This window comes from Calidris pugnax, unplaced genomic scaffold (genome assembly GCF_001431845.1).
Source record: "Calidris pugnax isolate Ruff unplaced genomic scaffold, ASM143184v1 scaffold317, whole genome shotgun sequence".
In the NCBI taxonomy this organism is placed as follows: Eukaryota; Metazoa; Chordata; class Aves; order Charadriiformes; family Scolopacidae; genus Calidris; species Calidris pugnax.
The window spans coordinates 1,566,018-1,578,745 of NW_015091111.1; positions in this window are offsets into that span (position 1 = coordinate 1,566,018).

Below are 12,728 nucleotides of genomic sequence, written 5' to 3' on the forward strand. Positions count from 1 at the left end.
CGAGCTTGTGTTTGACGTTCTGGGGGCTGAATTGTATTCTTGAGGGATAGGGAGCAAGGGAAAAATGTAGAAAGTGACTGACTGCCAAAAGTTGGTGGTAGGGACTTGAGTAGGTGGAGGGATAGCAACAGCATCATCTTTGTCCCAGAGAGTTGTTCCAGTTGACTCTCCTGGGATTTACAGGGCTGAACATGTGAGTGGGAAGGGCTGTGATCCCAGCTGTTTGCCATGGCGCTCTGAGGCTTGGAGGGGCTTAAAGAGGTGAGTGCTGCCCCTTTACTGGGGAAGAGAGGGAAAAACATGCAAGGCATTATACTTAGACTATCTTTTTCTGCTTATTTCTCAGCAGACTGCACTGTGTGCTGGGTCTTCAGTTAGCTGAAGTCTTATGAAGGTGATGTGTTTCCAGTTAGTTTGCTCCTAAATGCTCCAGTGTGCTAAGTCGGTGGCGGATCAGGGCATTTCTGTGTAAGAGCTTAATGCACCTCGAATGCCCTGCTTGAAATCCATGACAAGGTTTCACTTGAAGGTATCAGATAACCAAGTTAGTTTCCAGCCGAACACCCTCTTTCTTTTGTATATTCATATGTGGAGACAGACACAAACACCTGATACAACCAAGTTGCACAAATCAAAGTAATGAATGAGAAGTCTCAGAAGGTGGTGAGGACATGCCACAGCTGTATTCAAGGAGTAGTTTTACAATGAAGTGTTTTCACTTTTCAGTGTGCACATCAACCTTGCATCAAATACCTGCTCCCAAAGCTGCACCAATCCCCAAATTCACCACAGGTGGTGTTTGCAGGTTGTAGATAAGCATCTGCTGTGCATGTTGAGTTGCATTTAGCAATCACTTGGCTGGGCTGGTTGCAAGGCAAGCTCAGTTCATGCAATTTCAGCTGGGTACTCCCTCCAGGGCATTGTGTCAGACAGGAAAGGCCTCTAACTTTTAAAAAGGTCGTGGCTGGACTCCCCAGGGACTTAGATTGCCCTTCTCTACCCTTGGGGAAGAGGTTAATTTTCCAATGGGTGTGCATGTAGAGAGAGAAAGGATGGTGTAAGGTCTTGGAACAAAACAGGCTGGGGTTTAAGCAAGTTCGAGGCTAGAGGGGAATAGGATTGATTCTCCTCTTGGGTTCTTAGGCAGTGATTTATTGACATGGTTTACCCAAGTGCAAGGACGCTTAAGCTCAAGTTTGATTTCACTGGGTTGAAAGAGAAAGCCATGTTCTCAAGTGAGAGCAAGGCAGAAGAGTGATCAACACAAGAAAAAGGTTCAGAGAAGGGGTGTATTAATGCAATACAGACCGCTATGAGGACAGCTGAAAGACGAGGCTCGTCATGAAACCTTATCAGTAGAAAAGCACTAGCAGCATCTACTTCAGCTCTACAGTTTGGTAGGTTGGGTAGCAGTGTAAGAATGAATAGCCACCAAAAAAAGAGAGGACTGATCAGAAAAAGAAATTAATAACTGGATTTACAATTTATGCACTTTCATTCTAAGCAGGATTTTTAATTTTAGCAAGAAATAAAGTTTTGTTTTGTTTTTTTTTTTTCATGAAAACACTGTCTCCTGGTTTGATCCCGAGTGTTTCAAAATTCCAGAAGTCTTTCCAGCTTGTACGGTTATAACACACAAAGCTAGTGAACTGATCCTACTTGAATTCATATCAGGTAGTTGGGACACCTCCTTTGTGTTAGCCAGAGGTTGCAAGAATTCTTCAGCATAGAAAGTAACAAACTTCTGCATGAATTTGCTGCATTTTTGCAGAGTTGGTGGGGTCCTGGAGTTACAGGAACTTCAGAATCTCTTTTCACCACTACACTTCTCACAAGGGCTGGTGTATACACCAATGCAAGTTGGATGTTACAGGTGTGCTACAAGCAACACAGACCAATGGATGAATGGGACTACATCACTGTCTGGCCGGCCCAAAATTTTGCCTCAAGAACAGGTTCTTAAGGGAAAGCTGGCAGATATACCAGTCCACATGACTAACGCTAGTTAGCCACCTGACACAAAGGAATAGGTGCTTCCAAGCACCACATACCAGATTAATCAGCTGTTACACACTTCATACATTCCCAGAGGCCATGCTGTCCTAGGGGCTTTTTTGTGTAACTTTCACATGCGGTTTTGGGATGCAAGAGTCCTCTTTCTCCAAACTGTTTCCTTCCTCCAGTGCCTGAAGTGACCCAGCCCGTAGAGAGGTTTTGGAAATTTAGCTTTTGTAATGCATGCTGTGATCATTGGATGACAGGTGGTGAGGTAATATTTCATTGCTGTGAGTCTCTTACTCTCTACGCCAGCATCCAACCATGGTAAAAAATTTGGGGAAGGGGATTTCTCACTGGGTGTCAGAGAGTGCAGCAGCAGGAGTAGCTAGGCACAGACACACACCCCAACATATTTCAGCAGGCCCCAGTAGGAAACTAATACTGCCCCCTGCTCAAGTCAATCAATGCTCCCAGCCCCATGCTTCAAAAGGACCAACATCTACGGACAGGTCGGGCTGGAAGGAACGAGACAGTTCCTTTGCAAACCCTGTTGGCATAAGCAGTGATTCTCCTCTTTGAGGAGGTACCAGATTTTGTTTCCACATGTGTAAGCAGAAGGAGGGTCATCCGGCCAGGAAAACGGCTATCTAGTAAAAGGTCTTGTTTCACTATAAAGGAAACTTAGACTTCACTGCCAGCTATTGCAAAGTTATTAGTAGCTGATTAGAGCTGATTTACTGTATCCAGAGTGTTAGTCCAGAAGAAGTTACCTTTCCAAACAGAGAAATCTGACAATTATACAGATGCCAAATTATGAAAAATCGTTTATGTTTTTCATGTATTTGCATTTTCAGATACAGTTTCCAGATTTTTGAATTCATGCTTCTATTATTAAGCCCTGAAAATTAATTTGTGGGGATAGAAATGTTTCATTTTCAACCAAAAAAAACCCACTTAAAAATGCTATTACTTGTTTCCTTCAGAAAAACGAAAATTGGAAAGGGAAAGGAAATTGGAAACTCAGAGGCAGAAATTTGAAATGTTGGGGTAAATTTAAGACTAATTATATTGTATACATACAGGGCTGGTTTTGCCTCAGTCTTCAGGAAAGTAGTCGACAAACCACTTCTTGTTCTAATGCACTAGAAGTAAAATTGGAAGGGCTGGTCCTGCAGCATTCATTCAGAGCCTGAATTATGCACCTATATGCAGAGACCTGTTGGTGTGAGCGAGTCCAAAAGCAACCACCCTGATGTGCCCTGTCTGCAGCAAGTCCCAGGTATCTGGGAGCACATTTGATTAATGAAGCATGTGACACTGAGTTTCTCTGCACAAGCACAAGTGATCTTCTGCAAAGCAGAAGCATGGCAGTGGCTCACCATCAAGACTGATGTATTTCTGTCAGGATCAGGGAAGCTGGCATGTTTGTAGTATACTTCTCTGGCTAGTAGCGTTCGAGCAAAAGGAAGGGAGATTTGTGTCTTACCTTGCCAGCCATACTGAGTTCACATCTGCTTAGCTCCCCTGCGACCGGCACTCGCGCAGGGCGCAGAGCAGCTGAATTCATCATCAGGGGATATTTGAATGGAAAGTAGTTGGATGCAGGAGGAGATTCAGTGAAACAACAAGACTTAGAGCTGAAAAGACCTCTGCAAAGCCGAACTCAACTTCTCACTAAAACCATCAGCAATCAATAGCTACTCGTTAAATCAAAATATGTTCAATATTCAAATTTGATTTCAAGACCTGGGTGGTCATCTCCTTTTCTACTTTTTAAAAACAAATTAGAAAGGAAGTTCCAAACTAGAAAGTTTTAAAAAACAGTGTTTTGCTTTAAGAAGTGTTAAAACAAAAAGGTTGGGTGGCATTATTTTTCAGTCTGGAACAATTCGGTTAATTCAGCACAAAACTGCAAAATACTGTGGTTGAGTCATAACATAAGTTCTCAAAGCCAAGAACTATTTAGGTTGAAAATACTTTGCTGAGCTCTACTTCTGCCTCCAAAGAGAAGCCTGCAGCTGTTTCATCGTGAATTATCCATGGAGCACTGACTCCTTCCTTTACCATGCCTAATCAGCCCCAAATTTGCCTTAATCCATTAGCTTTGTTTGCTCTGTTGTCTGTCTCTGCTTTATCTTGGGAAGGAATAAAGGTGACAGCCCAGAACCAAACAGGGCAGAGACTGTCCTCTTCAATTGCCTGCAAAGCAGCTCACAAGGTGGCTCTCCCCTCTAATCAGGGTCCTGTAATGTCCCTAAAACACACGGAAATAATTTTTTTAGATATCTCTTGAGAAAGGAAAACTTTTATATAGGAACTGTTTTGTCCATGTCCACAGGTGGAAGCTCCTTTGAGGCTAATTCTTTCTTTTACAAAGCTTTGTTCTCTCCTGGCTGTAAAGGAAAAGAAATACACAGGCGAAAACAACAACAACAAAAAATCTCTGCTTAGCTGAGATGTCAAACCAGAATATCAATATAAACTGTTGAAGAAGTCAGAGAGTGGCTTTCCACTAGGTTGCTGGCAAACATAAATAAATGATAAAAGAATTATTGAGTAAATCTGTTTGGAGGAGAAAACCAGGGGCAGCTTGTGAACTGTTCACTAATCCTAAAAGGGGTTGAAGCTCTCAGGAATGAGGGCAAGTCTCGTGGAAGCAGGTAGTTTATGTAATACTCCTCTTCTACTTCTGCAATTACTCACAGCTTGCATTACAGAAGAGTAAATGTTTAGCCTTCATGGCCACAGAAGTCTTGTTTGACAAGAAAATGTTAAACCTCAAAGACCAGAAGGCAAATAACAAATAGCCCAGCATTTGTCTTTTGAAACAAAACAAAGAAAGCCTAGCAGTTTTTAAGCTAGACTGAATAGTGTTCATTCTTTCTGCTGTGTGTATTTTCTACAGCTCCTTCTTGGCTCTGTCAGTTTAACTCTATCCCTCATCCACAACATTTGTCGCAAACCACATGATTAAAACACATGTGTGCAATTGGATGCACCCCTGCTTCTTCATGTGGTGGAACAGGTATGCGTGGACCTGGTTCATGCACAGCCCACCTCTCCTGTGGGGAAGGACAGTGTCATCCCATTCCAAGCACCTCCTCACATTTTCTGCAATGACACTTATGAGGAGTTTAGGTGGCACTTCTGAGACCTGAATTCAAGATCACATCTAGGTCAAAACCGCTGCCAAAGAGAGTCCTGCATCCTGCAGTCACGCAGCCAAGTGTCTCCAGAAATTGCCCATGATCAGTAAATGCAGACGTCCATCTCTTTCAGGAGCAGCCTGAGATAGAAACTGCCTTTTGAGTAACAACCTGTGCTACATCTGCTAGATCAGAAAGTGCTGTTTGGTTCTGGGCTGGAGGCAAGCTGAGGCATCCAGCAGGAGCTTAGTGGCAAGGCTGGGCACTAAGAAGACTTGAGGCCCTTTGATGGTTCATGGGAAATTTTGTGCAAGACAAAATTTTGTCAGCTTTACATCAAAATGGCCACAGGAAAGCCTCAATGCTTGGAGGACAATGTAAAAGAGCAGAGGAGAGTTAACACTTTCTTTTGCCTGGAGAGGGAAACCTTAGCTGTAGCAACGAAGGCCTTGATGCAGCATGGACGTGCTGTTGGAAGCAGCACCCAGCTGATGGTGTGCTCCCTGGCCCAGCAGAAGCTCAGCGCATCCTGTGGTCCGGGGCGTTGGTGGGTGACTGGCACAGGGGGCTGCTCCACCAGTGAAGCAGATGCATTCCTGGGACCTTCACGCTTGTTGGAGAGGGTTTTCACTGCATCCACAGCCCCACCTCAGCAATGCACAACGCTGTAAGCACTAGGAACTTCTCCAGCTGATTTTATTTTCCCAAGATTTTTAGGTCAAAAGATTTTTTATGTTTGTCTTAAGCCAAATATTTTTTTTATGTGTTCCTACATGCAAGGGACTGGAAGCCTTAATAATACCTAAGGATGTGAATGACTTTGAACATCATGACCCCAGAAAATTTGAGGAAGAAGTTCACTCAACAACAAAGGAACCAATATTCCTTAAAAAAGCTGCATTCCCAGAGTTCTCATGGAATCAGACCGACTGGAAATCAAATTCACATGTCCCTAATTATTTAACAGGGATTCTTAAAATTCCCGCAGGATAAGTAATTTGAAACAACACACAGAGCTATTTTGCCTGTTTCCTGGGGCAAATTTATGTCATAGTTTGGTTAGTTACAATGTTATCAGCTGCCTCGGAAAAACAGGCTATGCTAATACAACCATTACCTAATTCATGCCTGGAGTCTGATCCTAGGAGATTTCTAAGCCTTTTAGTGATCCCTTGAATGGCCTCTTTTATAACTTTAAACACAGGGACATTTACTGAGGTAGCTGCCATAGTAAGTAAACAGGAAGGTTTATAAGAATAGCCATTTTTGTTTGGCGTCCTACCACCTACACAACTGCAGACTTGTGTATAAACACACATGGCTACTTTTCCCCCACTAGACATGGAAACAAAAATTCCCCAGTGGACTTCAAGGACACACTGGGAGATGTGAACGTGGAGGAGGTGAAGGCACTGGTGGAGCCTGGTGTCATTGGTGTCCAGAGGAGACGGAGGCAGCAAATACTTTTCACACTTTTGATTATTTATTCTGGTTTTAAAGCCCTTAAGGAAGGCCAGTCGGTGGGGAGCCTGCCCTGCCAAAGGTATTCTGAGCTCTGGGTCTCTTTCTGCTCCTGACTTTGTACACAGCCTTGGGGCAGGCCATTTCGATCTTTGGTGCCTCAGTTTCTACTCTTTCTGTAAAGTGCTTACACGTAGCCTTAGGAGCTGCAGAGGACAAGAGCTGCTGCTGGTGGTTTCCTCTCCAGCTGAACGAGGTCTCACTATTGTCTGCTGCAACCCTGGGGTAGCACTGGGGCACAGCAGGACTGAGTCAGGAGGAAGATGGTGTCAGAGACCATCAGACCAGCCAGATTTCCATCTCCTCTGTGTGTGCTCTGGCTGGTGGAGAGGAACTTGATGTGGTCTGGCTGCATTTTCTGGGCTGCCCTTGACACCCAAGGCTTGTGCCCCTGGGCTCCAACAGGAGCTGGAACATGCCACTTGTCTGGAGTGCCATGTGGCAATGCCTCCAGTGACAGGCATGTGCCTTTCACCTTTAAAGTGCCAGACTGAGCACTTTGGGACTTCAGAAACAGAAAAAACCTTCCTCAGATTTGTGGCTGCCATGAGCAGATGATGATGATGGCATCATTTGGTGCCCTGAAGGCCAAGCTGTTGTACTTCCCTCACAGGCCTGCTCTGAATGAAGAGCCCCCAAGGGAAAATGTCGTTTTCCAGCTTGGAGGATCCTGTCTGTGGGCTCTAAAGCCCTCCGTGACAAAGACAATGGGTCTGCCATTTTTCAGGCTCCTCCCTCAGTCTGCGTGGTGATTGGGTTCAATTTACAAATGGTAAGATCTTGCTGCTGCAGCCCCTGCCCTCCCTGTCCCCTTCCCCTCTTGTTTGTATCTCCTCTTTGCTGCCATGTCTTCATTTTGGCAGAAGTATGCCTGGGACAGGGACCAGAGCTGTCCATGTGTCCAAAGTGTCAGCATACTTGTCAAGATGGTGAAGTAACACAATGAAAGAAGTGGGTGGAAATAAATAGTATGTATTGGTTATTTGCATGTGGCAAATGTAATAGACCAGACAAGGAAATTTTACCATGCATATGCAACCTTGGCCAATTTCCTCTTCATTGTCTGAACTGAGTTCAAGCTTTGCTTGAAAACTTATTAATCTCCATGAGACATAAAAATTGATGCACACAGAAGTCAGGAGCACAAGATCACTGCAGGATCCCTCTGTAGTTCCTGGAGGCGAGCATGCTTTGACCACAGGCAGGCTGCACTGTCCTTTGGGAGCACACCCCTTACTCTGTGAGCGCTTGGGTTGGATGTCCACAGCAGGAGTGTTTGCCCAGAAGGGAGTTTTTACTTACCAGTTGCGAAATCCCAGAGCAGCAATGCTAAAATGCTAACTCAGCCTAAACTTTAAATGAAAATTAAAACAAATCTCCTTTGGGATAAGATGGAAATGTCAGCCCAAGGAGGAATCTGTTCTCAGTAAGTTGCGAGCAACCGAAGGAGATACAAGTTGGAATCCAGCCTTGGCTGCACCACACACCATCTGTCAGCCTTGCAGAGCAAAATAAAGGAAAAGCAGAAAGCATGCGATTATCCTCTCCCTCTCTGGAGAGCCCAGAGGCCAGAGAAGTGGCTTCTCTTCCCTGATACATTTCTGGGGACGGAAATTACACATTCACTTTCCCACACTGGCGAAGCCATGACTGCTCTCTCGTCCAACTTGCTCTCCCCTTGGCAAGCAGGGACACGGAGTGCCAGGCTGGGACCTGAGCAAGATGGCTCTGTTCCCATGGCTAGAAAGATGGGTTTAGCAAATTGCAGGAGAAGAACAAGAGAGAGCAGGGGATGCTGACATCTCCCCACCGGGCACCCCGCTGGCAAGATGGCTTGCTCCTGCCTCTATGGGTGCCCGAGCACCACTGGGGCTGAACGCTCTCAGCGCTCAACAGCTCTCCTCTCTCCTTCTCCCCCCTGCCCTTGCACATTTTCGTAACCTTGCAAAAGTTTCAGACAACGTCATCTTTAACCTACTGCAGGCAGGGCTTGGGAGCCACGTGAGGGACAGCGAGGGGGAGCATGCTTGATCAGCACACCAGCCCCATGGCCAATGAGTGGGGAGCTGGGCTACACTCCCCTACCCGCCACCCCAAAAGGGGTGCAGGAATGTCTCTCCCATGGCATTGCATTTTGAAAGATGTGTCTGGCGAGACAGCTAGCTGACTTTGGCAGGCATTACTGGCAGCGTGATAATTAATTAAAGCACAGTTGAGAAAATCGTAGCGCAAGCTTACTCCCGCAGCCAGATCCACAGCTCACTAGCAGAGCAGGGCACCCAGCTCTAGCCTGTATCTCTTTGTTTGAAGGAGTAGGCAGCTTGCATTTTGCACTGAAAATATGAGAGCAGGATGAAGAGGGATGAATCCTTGTGCTAATCAGTGAGAGAGGACCTTGTCTGCAAGATAAGGCAACCTGGGAACAGAACAGCAAGTCATACCACAGCAACAGAAAGGATAAGCAAGGCAAGTCAGCTAAAGGCTATTTGACACAAGGAGGACCCCCTCCTCCTGTTGCCTGTGTGGCACTGAAGACTGAAGGAGCGAAACAGAAAAGTGAGCTGGAGGGACAGGTCACAGCTGCAGCTCCTGCACAGCTCCCCGTACTCGTATGCCTTCAGCTGAGCTCTTCCAGGCACCAACAACAGTGAAGTTGCAGGGATTGAGTTCCTAAACAGACACCCAGGGGGTTCCTGCCGGCATCTTTGCCACCGCTGCACATTTAGGGAGACTCAAGAGAACCATGACCTGCAGCCTTTCCTGCAGCTGTATCTCTCACCTGCCTGTCCCTGGGCTGCCCCTGCCCCTTCTGATAGGCACCTGAGCCCCCTGCTAAATGCCAGCATGAAAAGGCAGGCAATACTGCACCACACAAAGCGCTTGTAGGTCACCGTTGGTGGGACAGGCTTGCTACAGGTCACCCTCAAGCCCTTAGACGGCTTGGAGCCATGTTACTCCTTACTCAGTGCTTCTCAAAGAGGCTCAGCCCAGGATAAGAAGGCGTCCACTGCATGCGAAGCTGTTGCTGTAGCCCAATTAGTCATTACAGGCAAGGAAGCGCCATTTTTTATCCCCATTATCCCCCATCCCTTCATTAAAATGGCTGGTTTTCACAAAAAGAGATAGAAAAAAAATATCTTTGAGCAAAGTTAGAGTAGGAGAAGAAGATTGCTTTCTTGTTTGTTTGAACTTATTAGCACAGAAATCACCTGGAAGCTCACTCTGACTTTTTGGATCCAATTTTGATTTTAACTTCTGGGGAAGAAGAGATATATAGGGAGAAAAAAAGACTTCCGACTTACTTGCACTTCCTAGTCAGAAGGAGAGCAGCACACGGGGTTTGTTTGTTTCTAAGCAGATAATTTTGTTGGAAGACCTCTCATCCTTGAAGGCCTCTCGTTCTTAGCTATCAAATCTTTCATAGAAATAGAATTAAAACAGCACAGTCTCTTTCTCTCTCTCTCTCTTTGTCTTCCCCTCCTCCCCTTTTGCCCTGTGTTTCAAAATCCTTTTGGAGCATTGCTGTGGAAATGAAATTTTGGGGTTGATTCTGCTCTTGCTTGTTGTTGTGTGAGGCCAACGAATTTGCCTGAGGTTTAGCACAGCTGCACCACACGAGCATCGCTGCCCACATTGTGTTGGAGACACTCGTGGGCTTGTTTTGATTTTAACCTTCCACATGGTCTGTGGGTGCAAGTACCAGCCTAGTTATGCAACTCCTGTCTCCATTTCTCCAGACTTGTCCCCCTCCCTCCTTGTTAGAAATAATGTATTTTTATTCTCACTCTATTACCTTCCACCCACTTTGGAATCCCCAAGCACTATAAATCAGGCTCTGTTTTACAGCTGAAGCTTTGCTTTCCCCTATAGGATTATGTATTTTACAGAGGAAGGAAAACTCAAATCCAGTTAATGGTTGGACTGAAGTACACTGAGTTGATGCCATGAGGCTTCTTCTCCATCTGATCATGGTTATCTGCAAGGGAAAGAAAGTTTTTTAATGTTGGAAAATGTGCTGTGTCAGGCTGGTGCAACGGCACATTGTTTAGTGTTCAGGGACACATTCTGCCTTCATGAAGTCCCATCTACTTCAGATTATTTTTCAGATGGGTTTGCAACAGACTTAGGCAACTTGTTCAAGATCCAAGAAACCAGAATTATCCCCCCATCCTCTCATCACTCCAAAGTTTTCTTTTAGCGTTTTGGTTTTAATTTTTCTTCTTTGTTGTAGGTGGAAACTTTGCATAACTCTTTCAGATTGTGTCTTAAAATAAGGCATGGGCATGAAAAGGAATAAAAAATTATGCAAACGAGCATTTTCAGTGTTACAAATTAGATTTTATTCCAAGTAGTTTGTAAATCTCCTGCCTGCCCCTGCTATTGATGGGTTTCACAATCTGCATTGGGAATGAAGTCTGATTACAGCCAGTGAATTAGCAGAAGTTAGCGGGGGCCAGCAGTCCCCCCGGGGCGGGCCTGCCGAGCATCGCCACCGCTCTTCTCTACCTGTTTAACCTGATCCTACCAGCAGTTACAACTGCACTAGTGGTCTTCCCACAGTCGTACTGCAACGTCAAGTTTTTGCTTCAGTAGCCATGGATGTAGCTGTGCAAAACAGGAATCTTCACGCTTTGCTTTGCTCTGACTGGGCTGGTAGCATCACCCATGATCAAGGCGGCCTGACAAGGCTCCGCTACAGCAGCTTGCTTTAAACTGTCTGTTCTCTTAGTTTGCCAAATGTTGCCTGCGGGGACAGGAATTTTCTAGGAAGGGTGTCTGAACCTACATAGAGACAGGCTGATTTCTGGGGGGCAAATTACAGTATAGACTTTTGACTAAATTAGATCAAGACAAAATGCATTGTTCAGTCCACGCTTGGGGGAAAAAAAAAAAAAAAAAAGACATGAGAAAATTCTTGCTATTGTTTTGATGAGAAGGTCTCAAATGCTGGTCAGAGGATATGCTCGATACTTAGCAAGCTGCAGCAGAGACCATATACTTCCCTTTTCACGCCACCACCATTCTCTGGTGAGGAAGGCTGGTCTCTCTCCTTACCCCCAGCCTCCTCACCTTCTATCCCCTGCCTCTGACTCCCACCTCTCCCACTGCCTCACCCATTCTTTAGCCCCAGTTGTCAACGTTGGAAAGAAAGTCTCAGTGTGATCAGTTTGTACCCTCATTAAATTCTTCCAATGCCTTTTGGATATAAATAGGGGCTGGTGGTAGGAGAACTTCAAGTCGTGTCCTGCAGAAAATATAGTCTTACGTATAGATGTTACTGGTCTTTTAATGGAATCTAACGTTGCAAAGGTGACCCAGTTCTGCCACACTCAAGCAACCTCTTACTGAATAGCCTCGCTAATAAGAACCAGTCAGTCTCCCACGGTGCCTGGTCTGAGAAGAATCAGTTACCCCCAAAGTGAATCGCATTTGCTTCACGTTGCAAAACCTGGGGAGTCCTCATCCCCTGCAAGTGTCGTTAAGCTTCTTTATGAAGCTGGGCCTTTGACAACACACCGCACAGCAAAATGGAAACCGCTCTTGTTATTAATTTAATATTTCTCTATTACACGTCCTTACATAACTGGTCTTTCACCCAGTGGCCACCGATGCAAAGCTGCTTGCACACTGTGACTGCTGGGAGAAGGGCAAAGAGAGTTGAAAAAAAGGCTCAGAGGCAAGTTTGCGTTTTCTCCAGAACAGGGATTGACGCTCCGAACTTGTGACCCCTTCCTTGTGTGCCGGCAAAGCGAGGTTTTGGCCAAGGCAGAGAAGAAGAAGGCCCCTTGCAAGTACTGGACATGAGAGCGCGGTTGGCGCTTTGTGGCCCGGTGCAGAAGCGTGGGTGAGCGGGGGGATGCTGTGCGGGGCACAGCGGGGCCAGCTCCCCACGGGCAGCGAGGGGACCGAGGGGACGGGCAGGCGGGGAGGGGGCAGACCCGGGGCAGGTGGCCAGAGGGAGCCGGGAGCGGGGGCTCGGAGCGCACTGATGGACGCTGCCTGCGCTCCGTGCCGTGCCGTGCCGTGCCGTGCCGTGCCGAGCCCGGGGACGCGCCGTGCCGT